Raw genomic sequence first — 12,884 nt, 5'->3', positions numbered from 1 at the left:
TTTCTTGGAAAATTTCAGCCAAAATGGTTCAGCTGTTTCTGAGAATAAGGTTAGTGAAAATGTTTTTCACATGTTAAATCCTTTTGAAATACTCTAGCACTCCCTTGCTTTGGAGCAGAGAAGTAAAGTTTGTCAGGGTAGTGGCCTTTGGCAGGGATGTGCCTTTTGTCATCCCTGTGGCAATCCGCTCATTTTTGGCCAAATTAGCCTTTGAGCATGTGTGGACTGATTCCCCCCACGTCTGAGACTTGCTGCATTTTCACAGCTAAAATCTCCACAGATTCTGTCCTCATTGAGCATGCTCAAGCCTCCCACCATGCCTATTGCTGATCACACTGAGTATGTGCCAGCCCAGGGCTACCATGGAGGCAAAGCCAGAGTTTCTCTGTAATGGCTGCTGCTGGCCTGGGTGGGGCTGAGCACTGGAACTGAGACCGGAGGCCTTTCTCTTCTATGCTTTTCAGTGATCCCATCACTGGTGCCCAGGCAGCATAAAGGAAGAAGCTGCATAACTTGAATGCAAAGGGGACAAAAAATGGACCCTGGGCCCAGTGGAGGTAAAGTAGATTTGGACAAGGAGTCTAGTGAGACAAGGACTGTAATGCATGGGGGTGGACAAGGAGAGGGAGGAATGGCCATTTGAGACTATTGTGCAAGGAGAAGGTTATGGAGACTGGGACTGGTTGGGTAAGGAGAGGGACTGAAGCTGATGGGGGAAATGGGCCTGGGAGCCGAGGTTTGAGACTGAGCAAACAGATTGGGATTAGAAACCGGTAGGGGTGAAGGGAGTGAAGGAGAGATAGAGAAAGGAGCTGGGCTGTGGGGTGAGAACAGGCTGGCTGGTCAGAGACTGGGATTAGACTAGATGACCTCCTGAGGTCCCTTCCAACCCTAATATTCTATGATTAGGTGTTGGAAGAGGGAGAGACTTGGGTTTTGTGGGGTGGGGAGATTCTGTCTCAGAGACACGGCAGCTAGGACTGGCTGGGTGAGGAGAGAAGGTAGGATGAGAAGCCTGAGGAGAGGGGACTGGGAAGGTGAAAAGACTGAGACTGGGACAAAGCCAGGGGAAGGGGAAATACAGGACTGGAACAGGTTGAAGGGAATGGGGAAGGAGGAATCAACCTTGTGGGAAACTGGCAAAAAGTTCATTTGGGCAGACTTCTCTTCAGAATCTGGAATGGGACCCAGGATTCCTGAGTCTCCCCATTCCCCTGCTGTCGGAAAACATATGTGATCCCACAGGCAAAGTGCAGGTCTCATCCCCTTCTGGTGCAAAGAGGGTGACTGTAGTGAGTCGGTGTGGCTCCCCTCCTGTCCAGAAGAGGGAGCCCACGTGCCGGCACCGGAGTGGGTGGAACCACCACCGCCTGTCCCCGCCCCCCGGAAGTCAAGGGGCGGGACAGGAAGTATAAAGGCCAGCCGCCAGAGCTCAGTTGGGTCTCAGCCACCACAGGGAGCAGACGTGCGGCCGGTAGCTCCTGGCCAGGAGACCGTCGAAGACCGGGGCTTGGACCCTGGCTGGCCTGAGCTACCCCGGGCCCACTACGAGGAGGAGCCGCCGGAGCCCGTTCACGCCCGCCACTGGGAGAACCCCTGGGAACCGGACCCCACTAACCCTGAGGGTGAGACTGGACCCGAACCCCTTCACCCCTGCTGCTATCCAGAGGAGCCGCCTGAGGACCATTGGCCGGACTTCCCGGCAGAGCTACCAGACTTGCCGCCGAGCCCGGGCAGAGAGGAGCCCATGGAGATGGACTGGCCCGATCCCGGCGTAACGAACGAGGTAGGCTGTGAGGGGGATCACGGAAGTAGCCCAGGGGTAGCGGACCCCGGTCCGGCTGCAACTGAGTGTGAGCCTATGTCAGTGTGTTGCGGTCTGGATACCCCACTGACCAGCAGCGGCAGCAACCGCTGTTAGGGCCCCGGGCTGGAACGCAGTGGAGTGGGTGGGCCTGCGTTCCCCCCTGCCACCCCCTGCACGGGTGGCAGGCTTCCCCCTCACCCAACGCTCGGCTACAGCAAGCCTAGGCGTACCTTTGAACTATTTGCTCGCTCAGCCCCTGCAACAAGGGCCTGAGCCTTACTGTGTTTGCCCCGCCCTGATCCAGGGCCTGGGCTCTGAACTATTTGCTCGCTCAGCCCCTGCAGTCAAGGGCCTGAGCTTTAACTGTGTTTGCCCCGCCCTGATCCAGGGCCTGGGCTCTGAACTATTTGCTCGCTCAGCCCCTGCAACAAGGGCCTGAGCCTTACTGTGTTTGCCCCGCCCTGATCCAGGGCCTGGGCTCTGAACTATTTGCTCGCTCAGCCCCTGCAGTCAAGGGCCTGAGCTTTAACTGTGTTTGCCCCGCCCTGATCCAGGGCCTGGGCTCTGAACTATTTGCTCGCTCAGCCCCTGCAAACAAGGGCCTGAGCCTAACTGTGTTTGCCCCGCCCTGATCCAGGGCCTGGGCTCTGAACTATTTGCTTGCTCAGCCCCTGCAGTCAAGGGCCTGAGCTTTAACTGTGGTTGCTCCGACTCTGCACTAAAGAGCCGGAGTTTCGGGACTAACTGACTACTTGTTCCCACAGTAGTGAGTCGGTGTGGCTCCCCTCCTGTCCGGAAGGGTCGAGCCCCGGCTAGGACCTACTACAGTGACCCATGTGGGTGTCAAGATGCCATATGATGGAATATCATTTTTGTTTGTTTTTTAAAAATGTAGGAAATTACAAAACACATTTACAGAAAATTACTGCTGTAAAATCAAATACTCAAAAGTTAGGAAATGCCAGAACTAAGGTTGCCTGTGCAACTTTAATTTGGCCCCCTGGGTGTATGCATTACAATAGTTTTCTTTACATAACATCAATTTTTTCCCACAGGCTTCCGTCTCATTTTGTGCACATACTAGATCATCTCTGGGGATGAAGCAAGGGTGTGTAGCGAAGGATGCTACTGTTTGTAAGATCCTTCCCTTGTTTGTTGTGGAAGTTGGAAGGTATGCAGGGAATGAGGCAGGGGACTTCAGGAAGACTGTCCCTATGGGTGCTCCGCTGTAGCAGTGCCTCCTGCACCTGGGATAGGCGATCTTCCTCAGCAGTGCCTGTCAGACCACATGTGCACCTCGCGCTGGAAGTGGGATGTATATATAGTGCTGTGCAGTCTGGCCACCTCGCAATTCCTTCTCTGCCACAGAGTCTGTGTTGGCTCCGAAGCAGAACTCCAGGTGTTGTACCAGCGTTAAAGTAGACTTCTTTAGGTTCATGCAGAAGCCTAGATTCATAAACAGGTCCATTGTCACCCAGATGGCCCGGAGAATGTCTGTTTCAGATGGGGTCTTGAGGAGACAGTTGTCTAAGTATGGAAAGATGATGCCTTGTTTCCTTAGGTAGGCAACGACTACTGCAAGAACTTTGGAGAATACCCAAGGAGCTATAGACAGTCTGAAAGGCAGTACCTTGTACTGATAGTGGTTGGCACCCATGGCAAATTGGAGAAATTGCCTGTGGGCAGGGTGTACTGTGATAAGTAAGTATGCATCTTGGAGGTTGAGGGCTGAGAACCAGTGCTGGAATAATAGTGAAGAGGGCAACCATCTTGAAGTGTTGCAGTTTGACAAACTTGTTTAGATTTTGAAGGTCCAGGACGGGTTGCCAGCTGCTGGATTTCTTCTGGATGAGAAAATGGGAGTAAAAACCATACTCTGTGTTCGAAAGGGACTGGTTCTATGGTGCCCAGTTGCAGAAGCTTTATTTCTCCCCATAGAATGGATTAGTGAAAGGGGTCCCTGAAGAGGGAAGGGGGGTGGGATAGATAGGAAGGGGATGGAGTATCCTTCCCTGACTATTTCTAGAACCCACTTGTCTGAGGTGATTAGTCTCCCTGATGGAAAAAATGGAGCTACTCAATCGCCAAACTGGTGGGATATCGAAGATGATTGGAATGACTGGAAGAGGGAGAGGCTTCTTGGGGCCTTGACCACACCTTCAAAATTGTTGCTTGGCTGCAGGTGTGTGAGGTAGCACCTTGAGGAGTGGGCTGTCTCTTTGGCAGGGGGCCTTTGTCTTAGGCGCTGGGTGCCATAGTACCATTGAGGAGTGTACTGCAGTGGTCAGGATTGCAGAGGGAGATGAGACTTCTCTGGGCATCTCTTTGGCACTGGTGTGTAAATGCCAAGAGTGGAGCAGTGGTCCCCAACCTTTTCTGTGGGGCGGGCGCCGGACGACTAGCCGCCGAAGGACTGTGGCCGCCGGACAAGCGGCCGCCGAAATGCTGCCATGAAGTGGCAACGTCAAGAGGCATCATTGAGAGGCGTCGCTGCTGAAATTTGGTGGCATTTCGGCGGTAGTGCTTCTCAACGTTGCCGCTTCTCAATGGCATTTCGGTGGCTGCTTGTCCAGCGGCCAGTAGGCGGGTGCACATGGATGCCCCGGCGGGCACCGCGTTGGGGACCCCTGGAGTGGAGAGTAACTCAGAAGTCTTTAAGGGAGTGCAGGGAATTGTTTGCACGCTCCATGAATAGTTTGAGGCCCTCAAAGGGTAAGTTTTCAACTGAGAACAGGAAAGCCTGAGAGGTGCAGCCATGGAGTTGCAATGGAGCGGGAAGCTGTATCTGCAGAGTCTAAGGAGGCTTGTAGGGCTGTTTGGGCCAAGAAGTGTCCCCCAAATATTAGCATCTGAAATTGTTCTTTCTTGGCCTCCGGAAGGTCATGGCAGAGATCCATAGATTCATAGATTATAGGACTGGAAGGGACCTCGAGAGGTCATCGAGTCCAGTCCCCTGCCCGCATGGCAGGACCAAATACTGTCTAGACCATCCCTGATAGACATTTATCTAACCTACTCTTAAATATCTCCAGAGACGGAGATTCCACAACCTCCCTAGGCAATTTGTTCCAGTGTTTAACCACCCTGACAGTTAGGAACTTTTTCCTAATGTCCAACCTAGACCTCCCTTGCTGCAGTTTAAACCCATTGTTTCTGGTTCTATCCTTAGAGGCTAAGGTGAACAAGTTCTCTCCCTCCTCCTTATGACACCCTTTTAGATACCTGAAAACTGCTATCATGTCCCCTCTCAGTCTTCTCTTTTCCAAACTAAACAAACCCAGTTCTTTCAGCCTTCCTTCATAGGTCATGTTCTCAAGACCTTTAATCATTCTTGTTGCTCTTCTTTGGACCCTTTCCAATTTCTCCACATCTTTTTTAAAATGCGGCGCCCAGAACTGGACACAATACTCCAGCTGAGGCCTAACCAGAGCAGAGTAGAGCGGAAGAATGACTTCTCGTGTCTTGCTCACAACACACCTGTTAATGCATCCCAGAATCATGTTTGCTTTTTTTGCAACAGCATCACACTGTTGACTCATATTTAGCTTGTGGTCCACTATAACCCCTAGATCCCTTTCTGCCGTACTCCTTCCTAGACAGTCTTTTCCCATTCTGTATGTGTGAAATTGATTTTTCCTTCCTAAGTGGAGCACTTTGCATTTGTCTTTGTTAAACTTCATCCTGTTTAACTCAGACCATTTCTCCAATTTGTCCAGATCATTTTGAATTATGACCCTGTCCTCCAAAGTAGTTGCAATCCCTCCCAGTTTGGTATCATCCGCAAACTTAATAAGCGTACTTTCTATGCCAATATCTAAGTCGTTGATGAAGATATTGAACAGAGCCGGTCCCAAAACAGACCCCTGCGGTACCCCACTCGTTACGCCTTTCCAGCAGGATTGGGAACCATTAATAACAACTCTCCGAGTACGGTTATCCAGCCAGTTATGCACCCACCTTATAGTAGCCCCATCTAATTTGTATTTGCCTAGTTTATCGATAAGAATATCATGCGAGACCGTATCAAATGCCTTACTAAAGTCTAGGTATACCACATCCACCGCTTCACCCTTATCCACAAGGCTCGTTATCCTATCAAAGAAAGCTATCAGATTGGTTTGACATGATTTGTTCTTCACAAATCCATGCTGGCTGTTCCCTATCACCTTACCACCTTCCAAGTGTTTGCAGATGATTTCCTTAATTACTTGCTCCATTATCTTCCCTGGCACAGAAGTTAAACTAACTGGTCTGTAGTTACCTGGGTTGTTTTTATTTCCCTTTTTATAGATGGGCACTATATTTGCCCTTTTCCAGTCTTCTGGAATCTCTCCCGTCTCCCATGACTTTCCAAAGATAATAGCTAGAGGCTCAGAAACCTTCTCTATTAGCTCCTTGAGTATTCTAGGAGGCATTTCATCAGGCCCGGGTGACTTGCAGGCATCTAACTTTTCTAAGTGATTTTTAACTTGTTCTTTTTTTATTTTATCCGCTAAACCTACCCCCTTCCCATTAGCATTCACTATGTTAGGCATTCCTTCAGACTTCTCGGTGAAGACCGAAACAAAGACGTCATTAAGCATCTCTGCCATTTCCAAGTTTCCTGTTACTGTTTCTCCCTCTTCACTAAGCAGTGGGCCTACCCTGTCTTTGGTCTTCCTCTTGCTTCTAATGTATTGATAAAAAGTCTTCTTGTTTCCTTTTATTCCCGTAGCTAGTTTGAGCTCATTTTGTGCCTTTGCCTTTCTAATCTTGCCCCTGCATTCCTGTGTTGTTTGCCTATATTCATCCTTTGTAATCTGTCCCAGTTTCCATTTTTTATATGACTCCTTTTTATTTTTTAGATCGTGCAAGATCTCGTGGTTAAGCCAAGGTGGTCTTTTGCCACATTTTCTATCTTTCCTAACCAGTGGAATAGCTTGCTTTTGGGCCCTTAATAGTGTCCCTTTGAAAAACTGCCAACTCTCCTCAGTTGTTTTTCCCCTCAGTCTTGATTCCCATGGGACCTTACCTATCAGCTCTCTGAGCTTCCCAAAATCTGCCTTCCTGAAATCCATTGTCTCTATTTTGCTGTTCTCCCTTCTACCCTTCCTTAGAATTGCAAACTCTATGATTTCATGATCACTTTCACCCAGGCTGCCTTCTACTTTCACATTCTCAACGAGTTCCTCCCTATTGGTTAAAATCAAGTCTAGAACAGCTTCCCCCCTAGTAGCTTTTTCAACCTTCTGAAATAAAAAGTTGTCTCCAATGCAGTCCAAGAATTTGTTGGATAGTCTGTGCCCCGCTGTGTTATTTTCCCAACATATATCCGGATAGTTGAAGTCCCCCATCACCACCAAATCTTGGGCTTTGGATGATTTTGTTAGTTGCTTGAAAAAAGCCTCATCCACCTCTTCCACCTGGTTAGGTGGCCTGTAGTAGACTCCTAGCATGACATCTCCCTTGTTTTTTGCCCCTTTAAGCCTAACCCAGAGACTCTCAACACTTCCGTCTCCTATGTCCATCTCTACCTCAGTCCAAGTGTGTACATTTTTAATATATAAGGCAACACCTCCTCCCTTTTTCCCCTGTCTATCCTTCCTGAGCAAGCTGTACCCATCCACACCAACATTCCAATCATGTGTATTATCCCACCAAGTTTCAGTGATGCCAACAATGTCATAGTTGTATTTATTTATTAGCACTTCCAGTTCTTCCTGCTTATTCCCCATACTTCTCGCATTTGTATATAGGCATCTAAGATACTGGTTTGATCTTTCCTCCCAGTTTTGTCCTGACTCTCCTTTCTCTCTGCCAATATAGCCCACACTCCCTCTCGTTTCCGACCCATCTCCCCGGTCTCCATGTTCCCCACTTACCTGTGGGCTTTGCTCACCTGTCCCCGTCGAACCTAGTTTAAAGCCCTCCTCACTAGGTTAGCCAGTCTGTGTCCGAATAGGGTCTTTCCTCTCCTCGAAAGGTGAACGCCATCTCTGCCTAGCAGTCCTTCCTCGAATAGCATTCCGTGGTCTAGGAAGCCAAAGCCCTCCTGGCGACACCATCTTCGCAGCCAGGCATTCACCTCCATGATGCATCTGTCTCGGCCCGGGCCCCTACCTTTGACAGGAAGAATTGAAGAGAATACCACCTGCGCTCCAAACTCCTTCACCCGTACTCCCAGAGCCCTGTAGTCACTCTTGATCCGCTCAGTGTCACACCGCGCAGTATCATTTGTGCCCACATGGATGAGTAGCATGGGGTAGTAGTCAGAGGGCTGGATAATCCTCGACAATGCCTCCGTAACGTCTTGGATACGGGCCCCCGGCAGGCAGCATACCTCCCGAGATGAAATGTCAGGGCGACAGATGGGCGCCTCCGTCCCCCTCAGCAGAGAGTCTCCGACCACCACTACCCTACGTTTCCTATTCGCAGTGGTGGCAGCAGACTTTCCAGCCTTAGGGGTACGAGGCTTCTCCTCCTTTACTGTAGGGAGTGATTCCTTCTTTCCTGTGTCAAGAAGAGCATAACGGTTACCTATAACCACGGCAGGAGGGTTCGGAGCAAGGGTGGAGCACTGCCTGCTGCCAGAAGTAACCAGCTGCCAGTGTCCACCCTGAGCCATCTCCTCCTCCACCAGTGGTGTATCAGCAGTCCTGTGTACTGGGACAGCTACCTCAGCTGTCTCCACATGGACACTGTCGAGGAATTGCTCATGGATACGGATGCTCCTCAACCTAGCCACCTCCTCCTGTAGCTCTCCCACCTGGTGCCTGACAGATTCCACCAGCAGGCACCTCTCACATTGGATGTTCCCCCCAGCCTGGATATCAGTAAGTGGAAAATGCAAGTTACAGTCTTTGCAAAACCACACCAGGATCTGGGTAGAGGCATCCATGCTTAGGCACTCTGGCTACAGGCACAGGTGGAGGAGACAGTAGCAGTGCTGGCACAGGTGTTGCGGGTCTTCCTAACCATCGTAAGCCTCCCTCTGTCAAACTCCCGTCTGCAGCCCCCTGTCAGCTGAAAGGGTTGTTTAAGCGAAAAGTTATGAATGTAGTTGCTTTATAGGTATTAAGGGGAATCAAGAGAAAACAGATGGAACTGGCAAGGGACCCTCGCCCCCTTCCTGCTCCCCTTCCAAACTCCCTTGCGAAACTCCCTGTTAGCAGCCCCTGGTCGCTTGTGCGCTGCTTTATAAAGCCCTGGCCTGTATGAATGCCCCGCCCACTGATGAAGGCTCAGCCACTTACCAGAGGCTTCTAGCTTTCAAACCTTCCAACTGCCAGCCACAGCTCACGGTCCTTCAAACAACCAAAACAAACAAACAGACTGACAAACACAAGCTCAGCTCACAGCAAGTAACCCTCAAACACAAACAAACACACACATCCTATAACTTGGAGTAGTTAAGGTAGTTATACTTAGTCATAAAAGCCTCGTAATTCAATATTTGAGATTGGAGCATGGCTGATTAATAAATTTAATCATTTCCAGTTTGTGCTGATGGTTAGAATGAGATTGGTATTGTCGGCCTTTCTCTTGACTACCAGAGAATTTGAGGCGGGATGTGAGAACAGAAATTCCTCATCCTTTGCTGGAACATATTTCTTGTTGGTGGGTGTGCAGGTCGAAGGGATGGATGCTGGGGTCTGCCAGAGCACTGTTGTGGGATCAAGGAGAGCCTCATTGATAGGTAGTGAAATTTTGGAAGAAGAGGATGTGTGCAGGATATCAAGCAGCTTATGCTACTGATCTTTCCCTTCCTCCAAAGGAATCTGGAGGGAGTTTGCAATCCTGCGGAATAACTCCTGAAGGTGCCTGAAGTAATCAGCAGTCATAGGAGGTGGGGCATGATAGCTTCATCAGGGGAAGAAGAGCAGAAATATAGTGTTGGTGGAGCTTCCTCCTCCTGTTCATCCTCCTCAGCCAGTACCAGCGGAGGTTCGGTCTCTGGTGGGCGACAGACCGATGGAGAAGGGAGAGGTGTAGGGCTCTGGCTTTGTTCCATGGGAGGTTTCCCGAATTGTGCCCTATGTATGGCCCAAGGGTCCCAATATGGTCTGTGTAGAGGGAGTGGAATGTGTAGTTGCATCCATGGTGGTCCATACTGTGATGAAACATGAAACTGGGGTACAACTGAGCCCTCTAGCTCACCAGCCTGGGCACCCTCTAGCACTGTGCTGCTGTGACAAGCTGCAGACTGCTCCCAGTCCTGCACTCACATAAACTTTTACACAGGCAGGGACACACCCAACTGCAGTTTTATGAATGCTGCTTCTTAGCTACTCATGAATTAACAATAGAGAGATTCCAGCCAGCTCACCCCCCCAGCTCCACAACCTAGGATGCCAAAGCTGTACCCTCTTGCCCTGGTCAAAAGCCTGACCGGTATAAGTTTATTACCCAGTCCGCCCCTCCTTCAAAGTGGAAAGGACCATGCACCAGTTTTTGTTCCTGAGCAGATTTCCCAAGCACTTCTAGCAAAACACCGTTTTAGGTAACAAAACAAATGTATTAACTACAGAAAGATAGATTTTTAAGTGAGTATAAGTAGTAAGAGTATAGATTACCTAAGAAATAAACAAAAACACAATCTAAGCTTTATAAACTAGACAGGATTTGAATCAAGCAGTGTTAGATAGTACAAACAGTCCACCAAGCTTCTGTAGACAGGCAGGCTTTCTTTTTTCCTGTCTGGGACCTCCTTCCCCAGTTCAGTCTTTGTTCCTAAGGTGTTTCCAGGTGTTGTGGTGTTTGGGGAGTGAGGCCAAGTGATGATGTCACTTCCCCCTTTTTATATATTCTTCCAGCTTGCTAGAAAGATCTTTTGCTCTGACATGGGTCAAACAGTCTCGTGCTATCTCTGAGAGGTTTTCATTGTACACAGTTCCTGGGGTAATCCTTGTGAGTGTTTGTATTCTCCTCAATGGGCCATCAGTGTTTTTTGGTCTTTTTATTGTTATACCAGAAAGGCTGCTTGTGGATATTACCAACCGCACAACATGTTTCAGTGGCACATACATCGCAAAACTTCATATACAATGATAGCACATACAACTTAACAGGATATTAATGTTCAACAGATTTAAGATTTTAAAATATCTTACTAAGCATACTTTGTACAAAACATAATTATATCACCATGGTGAATATGGGGTGCAGAGTGTTACTTTGGGGCACTGAGTGCCACACATACCAGGATTGTGCTCCAAATGTGGATTGTAAATAGTGAGGATGTGTAGATAGTTGTTGGAGCATCTTGAATAAGAGGGTGCGATGGAATCGTCGTCATCCTCCTCTTCTTCCTCCTTGTCACTGGAGAAGGGAGGGGCCGTCCTTGGAGGAGAAAAGGAAGAGTGTCGTGAGAAGTGGGGGGAAGTCCTGTCTGAGGAGAGGTGATCAGGAGTGTCAGATACCCTAAAGACCTGCTTGTTTCTGAATTCCTGTGGAGGAGGAAGGAGCATCCTCGATGCCGGTGTATGACTCTGTGCCAAAGGAGAGATGCATTCCCCTGAGCAGCCAGCAGGTGGAGCTAGAGACTTGCCCAGTGCTAACAATTTTGACGGTGCAGAGGACTTGCTTGGCTTCATCGGTGCTATAAAGGACACCGGTGACGGTGGTTTTGTGGGTGTTGTAGCTCCTGCAGCTGGTCTGTCTCCAAAGCCGAGAGTTGGTACCAAGGGCTGTAGGTCTGACCAGTTAGGGTCTTTAGATCATTGTTTTATGTTGGTGCTGAAGGTACTCAAGTGAGTCGTGGAGCCATGTCCCCTGTCAGAGGATGTTGAGGTAACTGACTTCGCAGGGGATGGAGTCCTGGCTGGCTGTGCCTCAGAGTGTAAGGAGGAAGCTTGTTTTTTTTCATCAGAATGAGAAAGATGACTTTCTCTTAGCAGGAGGCAGAGAATGAGGATTGGCGGATGACCTGGCAGATTGTGAAGGCTGCACAAGAGAAGAGTCCAGGCCTGGGTTTTGATGCTGGATGCAGTGATTTCTCCATGAGGATAAGTTTTAACTGAATGTCCCGTTTTTTTCTGGCCCCTGGCAGTCAAGTCATGGCAGTGGGAACACTTTTGTGGTATGCATCCCTCTCCCTGACAGCAAATGCACTGTGGGTGGCTGTCTGTCGAGAAGGCAGCCCCACAAGAGATGCACCTCTTAAACCTGAGAGATCTGGGCATAACAGTGAGGGAAAAAGCTTCCTGGTCAGGAAGGGCAGGAAGTGGGGAAACAAAAACCCTAAGCTATGGAATAACTAAAAAGGTAAAGCTAAAGCAAAAACAAAACCAAAAAAATTCCTTTGATGGAGAAAAGAAGTACTAACTACACTAAACTGACAGGTAAGGCACTATCTACTGAGGGAAAAGGGAGAAGCTGGCTCTGCTGTGGATTCTGTCCCAGACCAAAGGCGATAGATAAGGAACTGGGGGGAGGAGGGGTGGTCAGACCATCCAGCACTGCTGATGATCTCCAATCCCAGGCACAGGGAGCGCTGCTGCACCTGCAATGAAGCATCCATAGGGACATCACTTGAAGAAGAATGGAAAGTTGACTGCTACTCTGGAGAATGAATTTCTATCCCTACCTCTCTCACAGAGTTCATGTGTGATGCTAAGCAAACATTTGTGGTCACTAATTGTGTGTTCCTCATTTTCTGGGTCCCCAACTTCATAGATGCTCAGGCCAGAATGGACCATTGGGATTTAATTTGACTTCCTGTATAACAGAGGCTACGTTTCCCCAAAATAATTCCCAGAGCATAGATGAGAAAAACATCCAATCTTGATTTAAAAATTGCCAGTGATGGAGAATCCACCATAACGCTTGGTGAATTGTTCCAACAGTTAATAACCCTCACTGTTAAAATGTATGCCTTTTTTTCCAGTCTGAATATGTTTAGTTTCAACTGCCAGGCAGTGAATCCTGTTATAACTTTCTCTGCTAGAATTATCACTTGAGACCATAAAAGCTGATTTGCAGAAGTGCTGAGTGCTTTTGACTGCAACTGAAGTCAATGGGAGCTGTGCTTGAATATAGACTCAGCTTCATATCTGTAAAATGGGAATAATGCCATCCATTTGCCTCACAGGGGTTTTGT

Source organism: Malaclemys terrapin, chromosome 17, assembly GCF_027887155.1.
Source record: "Malaclemys terrapin pileata isolate rMalTer1 chromosome 17, rMalTer1.hap1, whole genome shotgun sequence".
NCBI classification, from domain to species: Eukaryota; Metazoa; Chordata; order Testudines; family Emydidae; genus Malaclemys; species Malaclemys terrapin.
Note: the sequence above shows the minus strand (reverse complement) of the source record.